Below are 20530 nucleotides of genomic sequence, written 5' to 3' on the forward strand. Positions count from 1 at the left end.
TCCATTGCCTTGCAAAACCCTAAAAAAAAAGACCAAGTATCATGGAGCTACAGTCAGGATAACACAAAATTTAGCAGCTTCTACATTAAGGGCTTGTAGGGTTTGGAATATGATATTGGATTATAGCCAAGAATCAACTATCCAGCAAAACTAAACATTCTTTCAGGGGGGAAGATGGACATTCAATGAAATAGGGGACTTATAAACTTTCCTGATAAAATGACCAGAGCTAGAAGAAACTCAAGTGAATCATAGAGAGAGTGGACAGGAAGGGCAATTTATGAGGGATTAATGATATTGAACTGCTTTTATTCCTGCATGGAAAGATGATACTGATAACTCATGAACCTTCTCATTTATTATAGGAGGCATATGTAGACAAGGCAAAGATGGAAGTTGAATTTGAAGGTGTGATATATTTAAAAAGATAGTGTTAATGGGAGAGAAAGGAATGTACTGGTAGATAGGGAAAGGAGGGGTAGAATGGAGTAACAGAACAGAAACAAGAAAACACTTTTACAATGGAGTGGAAGAGGGGAAACATGAGGGAGAATGAATGAGCTTAATTCTCATTGGAAGTGGATCAGAGAGAAAATAATATACACACTCAATTGGGTATAGAATCTATCCTAGCCTAGAGGAAAACAGGAGAGGGAAGGGATGGGAGAAAGAGGATGGGGGGGAGGGAAGTGGGGGATGTAGGTGATAGAAGATAATGAAAATCATGGAAGAGGGCAGTAAAATACAATACACTTTTGAGGAGGTACAAGCTAAAAGGAGTGAGAGAATGGAATAAATGGGGGTGGGGGTAGGGGCAATAGGATGGAGAGAAATACAGCTAGCAATAACAACTGTGGAAAAAATACTGAAGCAATTTCTCTGATGGACTTATGATGAAGAATGCTATCCATTACAAAGAAAGAGTTGATGGTGTCTGAATACAGACTGAAACACATTCTATTTTGTTGTTCCCCATTTTTTTCTCAGTTTTTCTTTCTGTATGTATCTGTGGGGGTTAACATTTGTTTTGCAACATGACTATTGTAGTAATGTGGTTCATGGCTATACATTTTTAACCTATACCAAGTAACTGTCTTGCTCAATGTAGGGAGTGGAGTAGGAGGAAGGGAGAGAATTTGGAGCTCATGGTTTTGGAAGTGAATGGTAAGACTTGCTTTAAAATGTACTGCGGGTTAAAAAAAATGTAAAAATTAAAAAATAAAAAAAACACAAAATCTGTGTAAAACCAGAAAGCACACTTCCTGTTAAACTAATTTTCTGACCACAGGTGATTGTTTTCTTATTTTGTTAAAAAAACACAACAAAAACAATAAAAGAAAGAAAATGCACACTTGGTTAGGGCTAAAATCACCCTTAGAGGTCATCCAGTCTAATATTCTTATTTTATAAATAAGGAAACTCAAGCCCAAGAGAATAAGATTTGTTCAGGTTCACAAAGGGAGTAAGATTTGAACATATTTCAATACTATTTCTATTTTATTCTACTGTTGCTTTTCATATGGTCTGAATGGGGGGAGTGTTCAAGGAGGACTAGAGACTCTGGTGTGAGGTCTAGCCAAACTCTTCTCAGGGCTGCTCATCCATCTTTGGTGTCCACTCAACTCTCACCTGTGGCTCCAAGAAGGTAGAGTATGTGCAATGGCCACACCATAGTAATTCATCTCACCAAATGAGCTAAACCAGATTGAGGGTAACTGATGGAAACTGAGGGTAAATGAGGGTAGCTCAAATTTTTCAGTGAGTTAGGGGGTGAAGCATGTGAAAATGAAAACAATTTGCTCCAATGGTCATGAAGATGACTGAAGTCAATACTACGAGGTGTTTAGAGCCTGGTCAGATATCAAAGAAACCAATGTTATCCGTTGCATCCTGGATCATTGCTAGATGTCCTGACTTTTGACTTGTGAAAAGGATGACCTCTAAATCAGTTAAAATTTATACTTTAACTTAAATGAATTTGATTGGAAAATTAATTGTCCTTTTCCTAGTAGAAGTAAACTCTGACAGTAAAACAAATAAATATTATATTAAACCTAAATCACCTGTAGATTTAGTGAATAGATCTTATGATAAGATTTTAAAAGTAGGTACATTAGAATAGCATATATATCTTTATGAGGATAAAATAATCATGTGATTAAGCCTAGATATTACAGAAATCTTTACTATAAGTCAAGTTCCCTTTTCTGACAGCTGGAGGGCAGGAGTTGACTCATTATTATAATAATTATTAGGAGATCTTCTTTTTTGGTGAATTCATTCTTTTCAGGAAGACATATAGACCCACTTGAAAGATCACTGAAAGGTATTTCCCAAAAAAGTGCACAGAATGATAGACATGACAATAGATAACCATAGACAATAAACATTAAATAGAGAATGATAGACAATAAAGTATTAAATAGAGTGGCTACACCACTCTGGAAACCCAGATCATAGACAGACGGGGTAGAGTTTTTCTTTGTTACTCAAACAGGTACCATGGGACCAGTGGAAGACCATGAAGAGACCACTACAGGGAGGAAGAAGGAAAACCACAATACATCTGTACATAAAAAAAGATGATAAGTATTTCATAAGCAGGATACACACAATAGTTCATGCCAGGCTTTTTTTTACCACAAATGTAAATCTTATTGTTTAACTTCATATAGTGAATATTAATTATAGACTTCTAAAAATAAAGAAAAGAGGGAATGTGCAACTTGAGTATTTGGAATTTATACTTGTTCCAATGAGATACTCAGAGGTAGTTTACTATGCCCTGTAACATAGTGGGAAGGAGAACATTTTAAAATTTAATTTGAAAGCTGAGACATTGCTGAAATGTGCTAAGCTTCTAGAATCCACCCTCTGTGGGGCATTCTATGTTGTCTGTTATAAATATCACAGACTCTGTGGGGGGGTGGGCTGCCTACACTATCTTCTGTTTGATTTCTTCAAAAAATAATCCTATTCTTAGCAGATTTTAATGGATTTTGATTAATAACAGACTCAAAAAAGGGAGATGGAACACAGCTATTTCAGAACTAGAAAAGATCTCAGAAATCACTAAGTCCAGTTTTACAGAAAAGAAAATCAAGACCCACAGGTATGAAATATCTTTTCATTGTGACTTGAAATGCTCAAATAAAGAAACCAGACTCTATGCTCAGTAAATAATTTTCACTCCTCTTCTTTCATATAGTCCTCAAAATCTGCCCAAGCTTGCTTTATCTTGTTTTTATTTTTCAGCTTAATGTATTAGATCCCCAAAGTACCAAATTCTAGTTTGGGTGGACCTGAGTTCAGAAGAATCTGAGAGATTGTATCAAAGCATGCCAATGCAGATGGGAGGGAAAATATTTTCTCACAAACTTCCCAATTCATTTTTGGGGGTGTTTTTTAGTTTTTTTGAAAGGCAATGGGGTTAAGTGGCCCAAAGCCATACAGCTAGGTAATTATTAAGTGTGTGAGGCCGTATTTGAACTCAGGTACTCCTGACTCCAGGGCTAGTGCTCTATCCACCGCACCACTTAGCCACCCCTTCCCAATTCATTTTAGCTAAGTCAGCCTTATGCTTTCATGATAAATGAAGGTTCTAAATTTACCACGAATTACATTCTTTTAACTTTTGAGGCTGTGACAGCAGAATGACTATGTTGAAACCTGCAAAAAGTGACTATATTAAAATAAAGAAAAACCATAATCCCAGTTTCCAGAGAAAAAGGATGCCAAAATTTCAAGAGTTGCAAGGATCCTTTCTAGACTAATCAATCAACATTCAATTAGCACCTACTATAACACTAGCTATATATCATTAACTATGCTGCCTGCACCCCAACCTTCATCTTCATTTCTCCCACACTGAAAGTTTGGATTCTGCCCCTGAGAAGCTAGACTCTGATAGGTTAGGTGAGATTTGATTTAATCCTTTAGAAACCAGGCATTTATGACTTTTTCAGTCACACTATTTTCCTCCCCTCTTCCCACATCCTCTTTACATTTCTTTCCCCAATAGAATGCAAGCTCCTTCAGGTCAGTGCTTATCTTCCTTTTGTATTTAATAAAGGCTCTTTCTACATCTCTATCTATGTGCTAAAGAGGCAGATTGATATGGTGAAGAGAATGAATTTGGATTCAGAATCGCTTGGGTTCAAATAATTCTTCTCTAGGCAAATCTAGGCAAAATCATTGCACAGTGCCTCCAAGCCTCTAAGACTATAAATTATAGAATATCAGTCTATCTGGTAGAAGGAGTTTCTTTGTCAGGAGTACCCTTTATTGATGAAATTTCATGTTTAGTCCCCCCCCTCAAATTTTCAAGGCACCATCCTAAATTCTTGGGATATAAAGACAAAAAAGAAATAGTCTCTGCTCACCATTGTAATAAAGTTATACTTCATTCTGCCTCTGATTGGAAGTTGAGGTCATGAACTCACAATACTTTAAAAAAATGTGGTTTTTTTTTGCAAGGCAATGGAGTTAAGTGGCTTGCCCAAGGCCACACAGCTAGAGAATTATTAAGTGTCTGAGGTCAGTTTCAAACTCAGGTCTTCCATTCCAGGGCCCGTGCTCTATCTACCATGGCACCTAGTCACCCCATCCCAAAAACTTTTAAGGAAATAACTCTTTTCTCTAATTGACTTTTCTGCATGCTCTGGTGTTCAGTAGCTTCTCCTCTCCCATTTTTCAGTTTCCTTTTTTGTCTTCCCCATTAGACTGTGAACCCCTTAAGAACAAGGATGGCCTTTTTTTTTCATATTTGTATCCCTAGGACTTTGCATAGTATCTGACACATAGTAGAAACTAATAAAAGTTTAATGACTGACTGCTCTCAAAGAGTTTAAATGCTATTTTGTGAAACATTGTACGAACATGTACATATGTATGGAAATGAAAAACTATAAGAATAATACAAAACAATTTGTTAGGGGAGCATTAGTATCTGAAGAAGTTTTGATATACAAGGTGTTGCTGTTGCCCTTCATTTTAGAAGAGAACCAATGACAACATAAGCTGATTTCTTGACTTGAAAGTGAATTGAATTTAAGTGAGGCAGAATTGTGCCAAATCACCAAACTCCCTCTCTCGTCCAGTCATCAAAGTCTAGTGGCATGGAAAAAGTCCAGATGACTGTCAATGGTCCAGCATGCAGTGAATGACCTTGGTATTTTTGATGCCTGACCAAGGTCTAAATAATTCATATCAGCTGTTTAGAATTTAGAATAAATTGTTCTCATCTATCTGGAAAATGTCTTCTCATGCTTGGAATGGACACCCCTTGCAACTCAGTAATAATTTGAGGATTGTCATGTACCCTCAACTTGGTTTAACCCATTATATTGGAGTGTAGCCACTATGCATGCTAATCTTTCACAGATTAGAATTGGTGCATGGGGTGAGCAGGGAGGACTAACACCTCTAGAATAGAGGGTTTGCTGAGCCCTTTTCAGGACCACTTTCCACTTTTGGTATCTATCTTTCATTTAACTCTCACCTATAGCTAAACATTAAGAGAAACACAAAAATCAACTGAAGAGAACTCTTTAAAAAGAAGAATTGATTGAATAGGAAAAAAATTAAAAACTCACTTGAACAAAAAATCCTTATGAATTAAAATGGGACAAGTGGAAGCTAATGACACCATAGACATTATGAAAAAAATTTAAAACAATATTAAAAGAATGAAAAACTGAAGAAAATATGAAATATCTCATTGGAAAAGTCAACTAATCTGTAAAATAGACTGAGGAGATATTTAATTATTGTAATACTTGAAAGCCATGGCAAAAAAACCTTAGATATCATATTTCAAGAAATTATCAAGGAAAACTTCCCTGATATCTTGGATAGATAGAGGGTAAAATCATCAAAGAAAGAATCCACTGATCAGTTCCTGAAAGACATCCCAAAATGAAAACTCTCAAGGACATTGTAGTCAAATCCCAAAGCTCACAGGTCAAGGAGAAAATACTGCAAGAAGCCAAAAAGAAAAAAAATTCAAGTATCAGGAAGCCAACAGTCAGAATTACGCAAGATTTAGCAGCTTCCGCTTTAAAGGATCAGGGGGCTTGTATATGATATCTGGAAGTCAAAGGAATTGGGATTAAAAAGGAAGGTAACCTACCCAGAAGAACTGAATATAATCTTTCAGGAGGGAAAAATGGATATTTAATGAAATAAGTGACTTTTAAGTATTCCTGAAGAAAATATTAAATATTTAATATTTAAAAAGTATTAAATATTTAACAAATATTAAATAATAAGTATTAAATAGAAATTTTGACTTCCAAATACAAAACTTAAAAAACCTCAACAACATAAAAAGGTAAACATAGAAGAAAAGTTAGTAGGAATTTAATAAAGTTAAACTCTTTACATTCCTTTATGGGAAGATGATACATGTAGCTCCTAAGGACTCTATATGAAGGTAGAGTTCCCTCTCAGTTATTCCTCCAACTTATGTTCACACTCATTCGAAGGCTTCCCAGAGATTGGCTGCTTTAGTAAGGTTTAATCTTTGAGACCACCCTTCAAATGCTATTGCTTATGAGCCCACATCATTATGTTTTCTCTTAACAATAAAACAGTCCAGTTGACTCTTAGCAAAGGATTAAGATGACATAGAAAAAAATAAAAATTTTTAATTTTTTTTAAAAAGATGACATACATAGCAAGAACAAAAGCTCCAAAACTTCCCCTATAGGAAGTTTGAGTACATTTGGCCACAAATGAATATTCAAACAATTGGTTCCTATTGAGAATATAGTAGAAGTTAGGTACATATATAACTGTGCATTATGCAGCTAGGCATGTGTGGCAAAGAATGCATGTGTGGCAAAAGCAACTCAAAGCTCTTGGCAGTACCTTTGGTACTACAGGAAATTATTTCTTTCATCACAGAGTCCACAAGTCTATTTTATTTCTTTCTCTATATATCTAAACAAATATGGTTGTAAATAAAATATATAAATAATATACATGGATAAATGTGTATAAATGAATAAACGTGTATATACATGCAGACCCAGTAGGACATATAAAGTGTATCTTTGTCTTTTCTTAGTGCATTACAAATGTCCTTTGTATATATCATCTAAATTTCCTACGGTTTCCTTCTCGTTGTTCCCTCCAACAAGTCCATCTTTTATAATAAAGAAAAAAGAAGGAAGAAAGAATAAATTGAAAATAATCAATACATCTTAAAAGTCTGATGTTGTAGGCACTGTTCAATATTCATAATCCACCACATTTGCAAAGAGGGAGGAAGGTGTTTTACTTCTTCTTGGTCTTTATAATTTTGCCACATTCAGTTTTGCTTATTTTCTTCTTGTTGCTGTGTTAACCATTTATATGATTATAATTTTGCTTTACTGGTTGTGATTACTTCATTTTATATCAGTTAATGTAGTGCCTTTCATGCTTCTCTGTATTTAATCATAATCATTATTTCTAGCCCAGTCATATTCCTTTATATTAATGTACTGATTTGTTTCTTCATACATCAATGAAAAAGCACATACTTTGTTTCCAGTTTTATACTAATGTACTCATGCATTTGTTCTTTATATTTTTTGTTATCATCATTTGCATGTTTGTTATTTTGTTACTTTTCTCTATGTCTTACAGGTACAGTTTACTAAAAACCAGGAAGCCATCACTAGCTAGTGACAGAACCAGCACCAGAATCTAGACTCCTGACTTCTACCTGATGTTGTTTCTTTCCACTTACATTGGATTCACTTGTATTGTATTTTTATTCTTTGGTCTAACAAGATTTGTCAAAAGTTCAGAAGTCAAAGAAAGGAAAAAATATAACAAGAAAAGAGGAAAGGAAGGAAGGAAGGAAGGAAGGAAGGAAGGAAGGAAGGAAGGAAGGAAGGAAGGAAGGAAGGAAGTGAGGGAGAGAGAGAGAGAGGGATGGCTCAGAGTCAGCCTATTTCAGTATTTCTATAAGAAGTGTCAAAAGTTACTTGTACTATTAGCTGTCTTTACTCTTTCATTAGACTAAAACTGCACAAATGAGAACTCAAAGTGGATATTTAAAGTCATTTCTTCAGGGGCACCTGTAGCTCATTTGGGAAGATCAAAGAGTCAAGTTCTTTTCTAGACTTCATAGTGGCCCAAAGAATGGCCAGGGTTAGAGTTAAATTTTCATGTCCATTCCCAATTTGCCATCCCTCTTACCTTGAGAACAGTGTAGACAAGTCATCTTGCAGATGAGAAGTGATGTACTATTTTCCTCATCAATCATACAAAGTACTAAATCAAGTTTTTTTGTGTATCATTTTATAAAGAAAGATAAATGAAATGAATAAGTTCAAGCTATCCTAGAATTTAAAAAATCACAAATCATTTGGTTCATCCACTACCTCTTGTGAATATATGTGAATATATGAGTTTCAGTATTTTAATTTCTATTTCTGTATTCATATATTATGTCAGTCAAGGCAGGTTTGAATAACAGGAAGAACAGTGGAGTAGGAGTCAGGTGACTTCGGCTGTAACTTTGGTTCTGCTCCTAACTAGCTGTTAAACTAGGTCACTTCATCTCTATAAAACTCATTTCCTTCATTTGTGAAATGAACTTTATGATCTCTGCAGTCTGTCATTCTATGAATTCTTTTTTTTTCTTTTTTGGACCAGACTTATGATTTCATTGCTATATAATGCAGAGAGGTCATACACAACTCCAGCTCAAAAATCTCCCTAGATCATCCTGAAACAGATTACAATATAAATGGGAAATATTAAACAAATAAATGAACATACACTAGATATTAAATAATAATATGGTTTTCTAAGTCAATATGTGTATAGTTTAGTAGTTTCTTTTTTGTGTTTCACACCACTTGAAAAGAGAGGGTGAGGAGACTCAACCAATTCTCTGGCTTGGTTTAGCATCTTTGGTCATAGAGAGTTAGTTGAATGGGGCACTGAAAGGTTAAGTGACTTGCTTGGAGCTTATACAATCAGTGTATGTCAGATTGTGTTCCTGACTCCAAGTTCAACTTGCTATCACTACTCTATGTCTTTGTTCCTGTGATTATATATGACCTAGTAATTGGCTTAGAGGCTGAGAGAAGAGCATCCAGCCATAATACTCTCCACTCCTCCTGCCAGGGGCATATCTTAAATCTATTGCACATTCTCTAATTGATCTTTCATTACAAAGAACACCATGTTTTCTGTACCCTCTTTTTGTCCTATTGTTATACAATTTAATTTTTGGACTTTTTGAGAAGGAAGATGCTAACAATTACTAGTTCCTATATTCTTCTTTCAGTGTAAAGCGCAGCCAAAACTTTAAGTGACTATTCATCTGATTAATTTTTATTGTTATATATCACATCTTCCTACCCTAAAATATCTCTTTAGATTAGCCTGAAGCCTTACATTTAGAGATTTGGGGGTGTTTTTGGAGAGAAGGTTTCATTTCCTGTTAATATGCACTAGATTAAGTCAATGTCTTATTGGGCATTTACAATTATTTTTAGGTTTTTGCAAGGCAAATGGGGTTAAGTGGCTTGCCCAAGGCCACACAGCTAGGTAATTATTACGTGTCTGAGGCCGAATTTGAACTCAGTTACTCCTGACTCCAGGGCCGGTGCTCTATCTACTGCGCCACCTGGATGCCCAGGGCATTTACAATTTAAACTGAAAAGCATGGGTCTTTGGCAAACTGGAAAAGCAGGTGAGATATACTTCTGCTGTTTTACCTATCTTTGAGTCTTACTTACAGTGCTCTCCCATTTCCTTCTGTTTCTTCTCTCTTCCCTTCTCCCAGGCATTCATTCCCTCCATTACAATATCCCAGTCAGACTTGTTCTCCCCTCAAACTACCACATGTTCCAAAATTGTTTCTAACTCTTTTCCCTCAATCACATCTCCCATTTTCTTAATGCTATTATAGATTTCAGAGAGTTTAAGTGACTCAGTTAATGTCCCATGAACGGTACTAAAAATGCAATTCAATTATCTGATCCAAGTAATTCACAATAAAGTGTAAATGGTTGATGGAGTCCATCTTCATAAGGTTTATTTTCTGAAAGTCAAACAATCTCAATGAACAGCTAATTGGAAAAATGCAAGAAAAAGATAGTTTGAGAAAGGGACCATGTAGATAGTCCCTGAAGTTTCCAAGAATCTTTCTTTCAGTCAAATGTCTGAAGAACAGAAGTCAGCAATTTGGCCCTCTACAAATTGAGTCATGAGCTTTTCTAATTGTAACTGCTCATCAGATTCTTTCCTGAGAGTAGGGTTGGATAAGAAGTAATATAGAGAGATCAGCAAGGATTTGGGACTCTTTAGGAGTTAGGAAAGTGAGAAAAGCTATAGGACACAAAGACTGGAAGGGTTAAAGATACTGTTCTCCTTTTCAGAGTGAGACAGTGGAGATGGCTTGTATGTAGAGAGACTGGCCAAATGAAAATCAACCTAATACAAAGTATAAAGAAAATTAGTACAAAGGACCTTGGATTTGGAGTCAAAAGACCAGATTTCAAGTTCCACTTCTCTCCTTTAGATTCATCAGGGGATGCCTTGGTTGTTAAATTAGATAGCCTTTTCTATCATATATAAAAGTAAAAGGTCTAAGAATTCAATACTGACATTAATCCTGGCAGAGTTCAAATCTCTGATCATCTCAAGACTTTCTCAAGTTTTTACATTATTAATTTTTTTATTATTTCTTCCTATGTACTCTACCTCTGGGTTTCTTTGATCCTGCTCTCTAATTTCTTCCTGTATTTCTGATCAATACTCAATATTCTTTGCTGGACCATTGCCCATCCTCTAATTATAGATATTTCCCAAGGTTATGTCCTGTAGTTTCTTCTGCCTTTGCACCCTTTCTCTTGACATTCTTATCTGTTCTCTTAGAATCAACTAGCCTTTCTTTGCAGATGACTTCCAGAACTAGAAGCCTTCAATTTAATTTTTTGTTTTATTGTTTATTTAGCAATCATCAAAAAAATTTTGAGAAAACAAAGAAAAGGGAAGTAATTATGTGATAAATTCTGTAATATGTTATATATGATTTGAAAATTTAAAAGTAAATACAAATATATGCATATGTTTGCTTTAGCAAAGCAAAAATTTTTTTGTAATTGGTCCCCTTATTACTCTTTAAAAAAGGTTTATTGATGCCCTTTTCCTTCATGTTCACCCATATGCGTAAAAGCCCTCAGGACAAAATTGAAAAGTAAAGCAAAACAAAGTCACTATATTGGTCATGTCTAAGAATGCATATCTCATTCTGTCTGTATTCCTCATGTATAAGATGCAGGGTTTTTCGAAAAGTTTGGGGTCTTAAAACTGGAGCATCTTATACAGGGTATAGATTTTTTAACTTGCATTTCTCCACTTTTCAGTGCTTGTTTTTGTACTCATTTTTTTTACTTGCATTTCCCTCTTTTTTGTACTTGTCTTAATGCTCATTGTTTTGCATTTGTTACCAGTATATTAGGTTACATTTTGCCATGTTCTGTCCAGAAATGACTCAGAAAAGATTTTCGTACAGTGCTAAATTCAAATTCAAAGTGATCATTTTGCAAAACTGAATGGAAATCATGCTGCTGAACATCAGTTTGGTACTCCTCAAACTGAGAGAACAATCCAAGACTGGCTATGGGAAGAAGAAACCCTACTGAGAATGCTATGGCAGAAGAAGGCTATGAGAGGCAAGTAAGCAAAATGACCTGCATTAGAGAAGGAATTGAAGTGATGGATTGAAAAGCAAAGGGTGTCCACAAAGAAGGTTCAGCAGGAGGCAGTAAGAATTGCTGATGAAAAAGAAGTGACTGATTTCAAAGGAGGACACAATTGGTGCTTCAGGTTCATAAAATAGAATGGACTAAGCATGCGTTCTCACACCAGACTTGCCCAAAAGAGGCCTGAAAGCTATGAGCCGAAAGTTCTTGAATTTCATGATGAATAAAACTTGAGTTCAATAACTTTATGTAATAATTTTCTTTCAAATTTCAGGCCCCCAAATTAAGGTGAATCTTATACATTGGGAAATAAAGTATATCTCTAGTCCATCCAGCCTATCTGATAAAAGGTAGGCAGTATGCTCTGTAATTAGTCTTTTAAAAACAGATTGTTGACTTCTTTGGACAGAGTTTTTTTGAATGGAGTTGTCCTTCATATTATTAATGAGGTCATCATATAGATTGTTCTCTAGGTGATTCTGCTTAGTTTACTCTGTATCAGTTCTTACAAATTTTTTTCAGTACTCTTCAGATAGATCATAGTTATTATTTCTTATGTACACATAAAATTCCATTACATATAAATATTACTCAAATATCCATTCCCCAAATGAAGGGCACCTATTTTTGTCCCCAGTTTTTTGCTACAATAAAAATAATTGTTTTAAATATAGTTACACATATGGGCCCTTTCCCCCTCTGTTCTTGATTTCTCTGTGGTTATTAAGTTTGGCAATTCTTGGTGTATATTTTGTCCCGAGTTGGTTTAACCAAATCACAAATCTATCAATGGTTCATTGATATCAATTTATTCATATCAATCAGCTAGTCCTCCCACAATCCCATCAATAATTGTGATTTTTTTCCTCCTTTGTCATCTTTACAAAACTGCAACTTTAAGGTAGAACTTCAGAGTTGCTTTAATTTCCATTTCACTAAGTGATTGGAATGATTTTTATCTCTATAGCACCACATCTGAGACTATTTTACAATGGCAGAATGAGACTCTAGAGAATTATTGACTTAGAGTAACCTTGAACTGTGTTTGTTTGTTTGTTCATTTCTTCATTCTTTCATTTATTCTCTCAATTATTTATTTACTCATTTATTTATTCATTCATTCTTATTCATCTATTTACTCATTCATTCACTCATCCATTCATTTAATTTATTTTAGTACTGTTACCCATGAGTCCCCATCTAATTACAAGTAAATTAGACCTAATCAACTTTTAGAAAGAATTAATTGTGTGCTGGAGGAAAACAGTTGATACAAAAGCATCCTCACCCCCCCAAAAATCTGCGACATCCTTGTGTATTACAAGGCCACTAAGAATAGGCCCAAACTTGAGAGAAAATATGGCCAAAGACTAACTTGAAGCTCATGGTTATTGCAGGTCCGTTCCTCCCTTCATGGAGTGCTCATAAACTTCTGCTTTAGCAAAACTTTCCATGGAACTTCATAGATCAGCATCCTTGTGGAAATATTTGCCTTGGATGTGTTTAGTTTGTCCCTGGAGTGACTCAGCTCCTGAAATCCATTCCTTTTCTAGGAACACTACTACCAATACTGGTGGGAGGTCAAATATTCTGATGATGTTCACAAGGTCTCCCTTTGGTCAAGGAAGAGACTTTTCCTAGTCCCTAGAGATAGGTTGACCTTCTATTGGAATCCTGGATTCCAAACTGGGTTGTTTTATCCAAATTCCAAGAGGAAGTATTTCCACAAGACATTTTATATGCAGTTTTATCTGCTTTTATTCAGCTCCTTTTCAGGTTACATTTTTGGTGGATTGATTTACTTTGTAATTCAAAGGGGCATTCTTACCTGATAAACATATCAGGGTGTTGAGCACATTATTAATTACATTAATTGGGGTTATTATGATTATGATTATTGATAATTTGCATTTATTTATTTTGAGAACTACTTCATAACCTTTGATCATGTATATATTGAGGAGAGTATCTTGTTCTTGATATAATTATTTAATTTATTTGAATAGCTTAGATATTGCTTTTTCTCAGAGAAATTTGCCTTAAAATTACCCCCACCATGAATAGTTTCTCAAGTCATTTTAACTACAGTTATTTTTCTCATTCAGAAACTTTGTTTTCAATTTTATGTAACTGGAATTATCCATTTATTTTTTAGAATTATATTTATTTCTTCATTAAGTAAAACTCTACTCTCTTAACCAGAGCTGCAAAAAGTGTTTCTTCCCTTTATTTTATAATTTCCAACATTTTTTAATGATGTGACCCTATATGAGTAGATCTTTTTAGAGTTTATTAAGGTATATGGTGGAAGGTGTTTCTATCAGATTATATCTATTATTACCTATCAGATATAATCTATCAGATTATATTTAATATATCTAAACTTCAATTTCTATCAGATTACTTTTTAATTTTCTCAGCATCATTTGTCAAATAGGAAGAACTAATCATAATAGTGTATTTAGATTTATGTTTATATGTTTATGGGTCTTATTTACCTAATACTTTTTCTTTAATCAACTTTTCTATCTTTAACCAGTACCATATTGTTTCGATGGTTATTTTTTTTGTTGTTGTATGGCTTACAAGATCTGCTACTAATGGGAGTCTTTGATTCCTACTTTTCTTCTCATTATGACTTTGAGATTCTTGACCTTATATTACTCAAAATAAATTAAAAACAATTTCTAGTTCTATATAGTAACTGTGGTGATTTATTTGGTATGATAATAAATTTATAAATAAACATGCATAACATCATTATCTTTATTTTGTTATGCCCAATTATTTTTCTTTATTCTTGTAAAAAAATTTTGGAATTACATTTATATGAGTCAGTCAGTGGATTCATTAGCTGTTCACTAGAGATATTGCTCTGTAGTTATATTTCCATTTTTCCCTGGTTCAGATTACAGTACCATATTTATTTTACAAAAAACAACTTAGACAGTATTGGAGTCAATTGATAGAATACACTGGTTTTCTAGGCCTTTTCTCCCTTCCACCCATCCCCACCCCACCCCCTCATCTTGGAAGTTAAGTTATGATTTATTCAATTTCTTTTTATGAGATTGAGTTGTGAAAATTCTCTATATTATATCATGTTAATTTGAGTATTTTGAATTTTTAACTCTTTCTTTTGACTTGCTATTTAGGAGTATAAAATTAAGCAAAAGAGTTACTAATAATTTCCTTTATTCTTCCTCAATTGTGATTTTTTTTTGCTTTTTGCTTTGGTCATTTGAAAGAAAAATTAACTAATGTTAAACGAACTGCTATTAAAATTCAACTCGGTCATCAAAAAAATCTCTATCATGCACTTCTGACACCAGGGCTCAGTTCAAATCAGGTCTCAGATTACCAGTGTGACCTTGGGCAGGTCACTTAATCCTGATTGCCAAAAAAAAAAGTATCACCAATAATAAAAATATAGACAAACCTAAAAAAGAGCATATTCCAACTAACCCAAGAATAAAAATGAGATAGATGGTGAAGAAAGGAAGTGAGATCCATCCTATTAATATATCATTGGCATTGGCATAATCTAATTCTGCTTTTGTTTTAGCCCATGTCCAAGGTATTAGGTTTTACTTTTTCTTATTCTCCTTTTTGATCTCCTTTCTTCACCTTTTATGATTGATCCATCCTTGATAGATGAAGTTTATTTTATGTTTTGTTTTGCTTATTACTTTTCTCCTGTATCCTCTCTGCTTTCCTAAATTATCCTCCTCCTCCTCCTCCTCCTCCTCCTCCTCCTCCTCCTCCTCCTCCTTCTTCTTCTTCTTCTTCTTCTTCTTCTTCTTCTTCTTCTTCTTCTTCATGTTGCCACCTATCTATTTGCCTCCTTAGAAATTCAAACATTCTTTTATATGACCATAACTTCCTATCATTCCACTTCTTGGTATATATCACAACTCCTAACTCTAGCCTTCACCTTCATTAAGGCCTGAAATTCCTCTCCCATTTCAGGTCATTTTTCTCATCTTCCCTTCCCTTTACTCTTCTAATTTCAACCCCATAGTTTATCAATCCAAAAACTACACTTTTTTTCTCTCAAATCCATTGTCCTCTTGTAACACTTATATTTTCCTCCCTGCATTTCTCTCAGTTTGCTTCCTTCATTACTACTCAGTCTCTGCTAAAGACAACTGCAAGAAGTTTAGAAATATTTCATATTATCGAACTTTACCTGTAGCAAGACAAATTTTTATTCCCTACTAATTGAGTCTCATCTATCTCACTCCCCAAAGAAGTTATTCCGAATTTTTCTCTTTCTTCTTCAGTCTTTCCATTTTTCTCCCTTACATAAATACATATATACAGAGAGGGAGGGAGGGAGGGGGAGAGAGAGAGAGAGAGAGAGAGAGAGAGAGAGAGAGAGAGAGAGAGAGAACCAGCACCTTATCTTTTTACTAGAAAAACTGAAACTAAAATGAATGCCCTATTTTCCTGTTCTCCTCAACTCAAAAACCCTTAATATCTTCTAGTCTATTTTCCTTTATTCCAGGGTATGACAAAGCAATAACTCTTTTCTTTGCTCAAGTCATTTTTAACCATAACAAAGTATGTCAGGTCAGGGGTGACTTCATCCTTGACTTATTCTGTGTCTCCTATTTTCTCCGGTTCTAGTGTTTCTATTTTTTTGGAAATGTGACAACTCAAGAAGACAAGTTAAGTTGGTTTCACTGTAGCACAATAAACTCTAAATGTGTATTTGGCCCCATTTCCTATGATCAATAAGATTGCATCCCTTTCTCTTTTTTCTCAAACCATCAACTTCTGAAGTTCCCCCAGATAATTGTTCTTTCCTCATGACCTTCAAAGATGTTCATGTCTTAAACATCCTTGGAAAAAATCTTCACAAAACTCTATAATCTCCCCAAGTATTGTCCTATCTCTCTTCTCTTTTCAATCAAACTCATTGAAAAATTCATCTCCACTTCTTATCCTTTTAATCACCCCTCAACTTCTTGCTGTCTGAATTCCAATCTCATCACTCTGTTGAAATTGCCCCATCCAAAGTTGCCAATGATCTCTTAATTCTTAAAAGTGATAATCTCGTTTCAGTCCTTATCCTTCTGTATCATTTTGCTGCATTTAACATGTTGATTACATTTTTCTCTTAAATATTTTCTTCTTTATGTGATATTCTTCTCACATGATTTTTTTTCTACCTGTTTGACCATTTCTTTCATTTATTTTCTAGAGACAGTGAAAAAGGAAAAGATAATAGGGTTTAGGAAAGAGTCTAGGAGAATACCCACAGTTAGGTGCTATGACATGGAAGATCTAGCGAAAAATCTCCTCTTCCAGATTACCCTATTTCTATCTGCCTTCCTAGAGGCATCCGTATGACATAGTGGATGGAATCTTGAACTGAGTTAGGAAGATATGAGTTAAAATCTGATCTCAGATACTTATTACCTCAATGACTTTGGGCAGATGGTTTAATGTATTTCTGTCTCAGTTTCCTCATCATTTATATAGAGGTAATAATAGCACTACCTCATACAGGATATTGTGATAAAATGAGATACTTGTAATGTGCTTATAATTAGGCTAGCATGAAGTAGGACCTTAAAAATGATTGGATCTTCTTCCTTCCTTCCAGTTCCCCAAGTCCATAACATAGAATTATCCTTACTTTTCCTCACTTCCCTTAATTCAATCAAATTGCCAAATCTTGTCATTTCTTTCTCCACAGCATCCTCAATCCAATTTACAGATACCTCCTTATTCATGTTGTAACCACCTAGATTGTTTCAGTAGGGTTCCAAATGTTTCCCTGATTCATCTCTCTCTCCATTCCTGTCCATCCTACACATCACCACCAAAAATTATTTCTTAAACACAGATCTGACCATATGATCCTGCTACTCCATCAATTGTAGTGATTTCTAGTTTCCTCTAAAATAAAATACAGACTTCTCTGTTTCTCTTTCTGAATAAGACCACAAATTATCTTCCAGTTTCATTGATGTTATTCTCTTTTTCTGCTCTGATTCAAACTAGTCTTTTTTTTTACACTGGATATTTAATATATCTCATTAAGAAAGCCAAGGAGGTCAGTAGCCAGAGCAAAGATGGAGAAAATTCCAGGTATAAAGTGGTTGCCTTTCTAATCAGAAAGTGAACTCCTCATGAATGGAGATTGTTTCATTCTTAATATTTTACTTTTGAGTATCTAATGCTGTATCTGGGAGGTCCTTAATAATATTTACTTTTTTGATTGATTTATATCATAAACAGGATTAATATTTTGGGTAGTGATAGGGCTGTATGATCTTTGAATTGCCTTTCCATCTTCCCATGCTAGGCTTCTATGAATATTTCAGTTAAATTTAGACTTTAATTTAAAAGTCAACTGAAGACATGTCCTACTTATCTTTTGAGGAATCGCTCTCTTTTTGAATTCCAAATTATGATTACCTAGAAAACAATCTTTCCTTTAAATTTCAAATTAGCTTGTCTTGAATCATCATATCAAGATTTCTCTCTTTTTATACAGTTCCTTCAGTTTCAAAACTTCTGTGTTCACTGTGTGAGCACAACACTGATATTTTTCTAACTTGGATGTTTTTTGAAGGCATCTGGGGACATTTCCAGTTAGCATATCATTAGAGTAATTTTTTTCAGTGGCTAACCAAGCTGCTTTGGCTGCATGCTGCTGCCAAACATTAAGACTTTGACGCTGCTCACCATTCCCATCCATATTTATTTATTTATATAGAATATTTAAACATTTCATTGTACACAAGAAGCCTGTTGAAGGGCCATAGGAAATGGTATATTGACGAGATTAAGGGTTTTTTTGGTAGAATATACAATTCTAAGAATATTTCTGGGTTAGATTTTTTAAATCACAGATGCTTTAAAATGTTTTTCTGCTTTTAAAGCACAGAATAATTATCCATATGAACTGCATCTTAGCGTGGATAAAAGTGGGATCATTCCAAGACTCCTCTATTGTCAGAATGAATTTTATTAAGTATGTATTTATAAGTCCAGATCTAAAACTAATGATTTGGTACTTGAGTCAAAACAGCCTCCTTGAAATGTGGTATCTAAAAGTCCATGTGGAAAGGACTCAGAGCCTCCACCTGATAAAAATGTTATTTTTTATCTATTTAAAAAGAATATATGGGTTGACTTCCAGGGCAGAATCAAGATGGCAATGCAAAGCTAGCTTGCTCCTGGAATTTTCCCCAACACAACTTTAAATGAAGCCTCTACAGACCTTAAGTTATTGTCACCAAAAAAAGAGCAATAAATTCTCAACTCAGGATATCATGGAGAATCTTCAGTAAAGGTCTGCTTCTTCAGAGGTAAAAGGGAACATTGGCAGGAGAGTAGGAAAGTCCTTGGATGGCTCTTAGCCACAGTGCAGTTCAGATCCAGGCCAAGCAGGTCAACTAGATAGCAGGTCAGAAAGGAGGGTCCCATCCCTAGATGAAGTCTGGGATGCTGAAGCAACAGACAGGACTAGCTTGGCAAGAAACCACTGCATAGGTGAAGCCTGGGCTACATAGACCATACCTTGGCAAGTCATCAGTCAGGGAACCTGGCCCCAGGATTAAAAATTGAGGATAATACTCCTTGTACCCCAGAAGCAGAGTACAACTGGCAAAATGAGTATAAGAAAGAACATTAACCATAGAAAGCTACTATTCAGATAGGAACTATAAAAATACCATATCAGAAGAAGAAGAAAGCAGTGATAAATTTCCTACATATAAAGCCTCAAAGGAATTTAGGAATTGACTTCAAATACAAAACTCATGAAGAGCTCTAAAGGAATTTTAAAAACTAAAGAAGAGAAGAAGAAAAATGGAAATAAGAAATGAGAGCTGTGTAATGAAAAATTGACTGAAGCAATCAACAATTTCTTTCAAAGAAAATATGTAATAATAGAAAGCTACAATAAAGTCAGTGACACTTTTGAAAAGTTTTTATTTTAGGTAATGGGGTTAAGTGACTTGTCCAGGGTCACAGAGCTAGCTAATTATTATGTTTCTGAATATGAATTTGAACTCAGATCCTCCCAACTCCAGGTCTGGTGCCCTATCTACTGTGCTACCTAGCTGCCCCTCAGTGACATATTTTAATGAATTTATAGGTTATTCAACATTTGAAAAATAGCAATGCATCTATGTACATTATTCTAGCTTTTAAACTGAGTTATATGTGATATTTTGCAGGAATCAAATGAAGTTCAAAAGGCCAGTCTCTGATAGATATTTGTATTCATGGACCCCTAACTCCCTACAGTTCCAGTGGCCATGCTTAAAACATCCTTGAGTAATCATCATTTACTCACCTTTTTTAAACAGATGTAAAAAAAAACTAAGACAAGACAGAGTTAAATAATCTGAGTCAAAAAAAGTTTATGATGATGGGGGCGGCTAGGTGGCACAGTGGATAATGCACCAGCCCTGGAGTCAGGAGAATCTGGGTTCAAATCCAGCCTCAGACACTTAATCATGACCTAGCTGTGTGGCCTTGTGCAAGCCACTTAACCCATTTGCCTTGGAAAAAACCTAAAAGAAAGTTTATGATGATGGGGCTTTGTGTCTGGCAGGTCTGTCCTCTGTTTCCTTATCCAGTCTTTAGAACATCATATTCCAGGGTCTCATGGCCATCACTCCTCTGACATGAGACCCATCTTCTCCCTATATCAACATATACAAGACTGTTTATTACCTGGTTGGGAACCCATATCAATAGTGGATCAATAGTGGAAGTGGTATGTATTAACCTTCTAGTAGTCTCAGTGTGCCCTGTATTCTCTGTCTCTTCTCATTTAGCTTCTCTTCACC

Source organism: Macrotis lagotis, chromosome 2 (genome assembly GCF_037893015.1).
Source record: "Macrotis lagotis isolate mMagLag1 chromosome 2, bilby.v1.9.chrom.fasta, whole genome shotgun sequence".
Classification (NCBI taxonomy): Eukaryota; Metazoa; Chordata; class Mammalia; order Peramelemorphia; family Peramelidae; genus Macrotis; species Macrotis lagotis.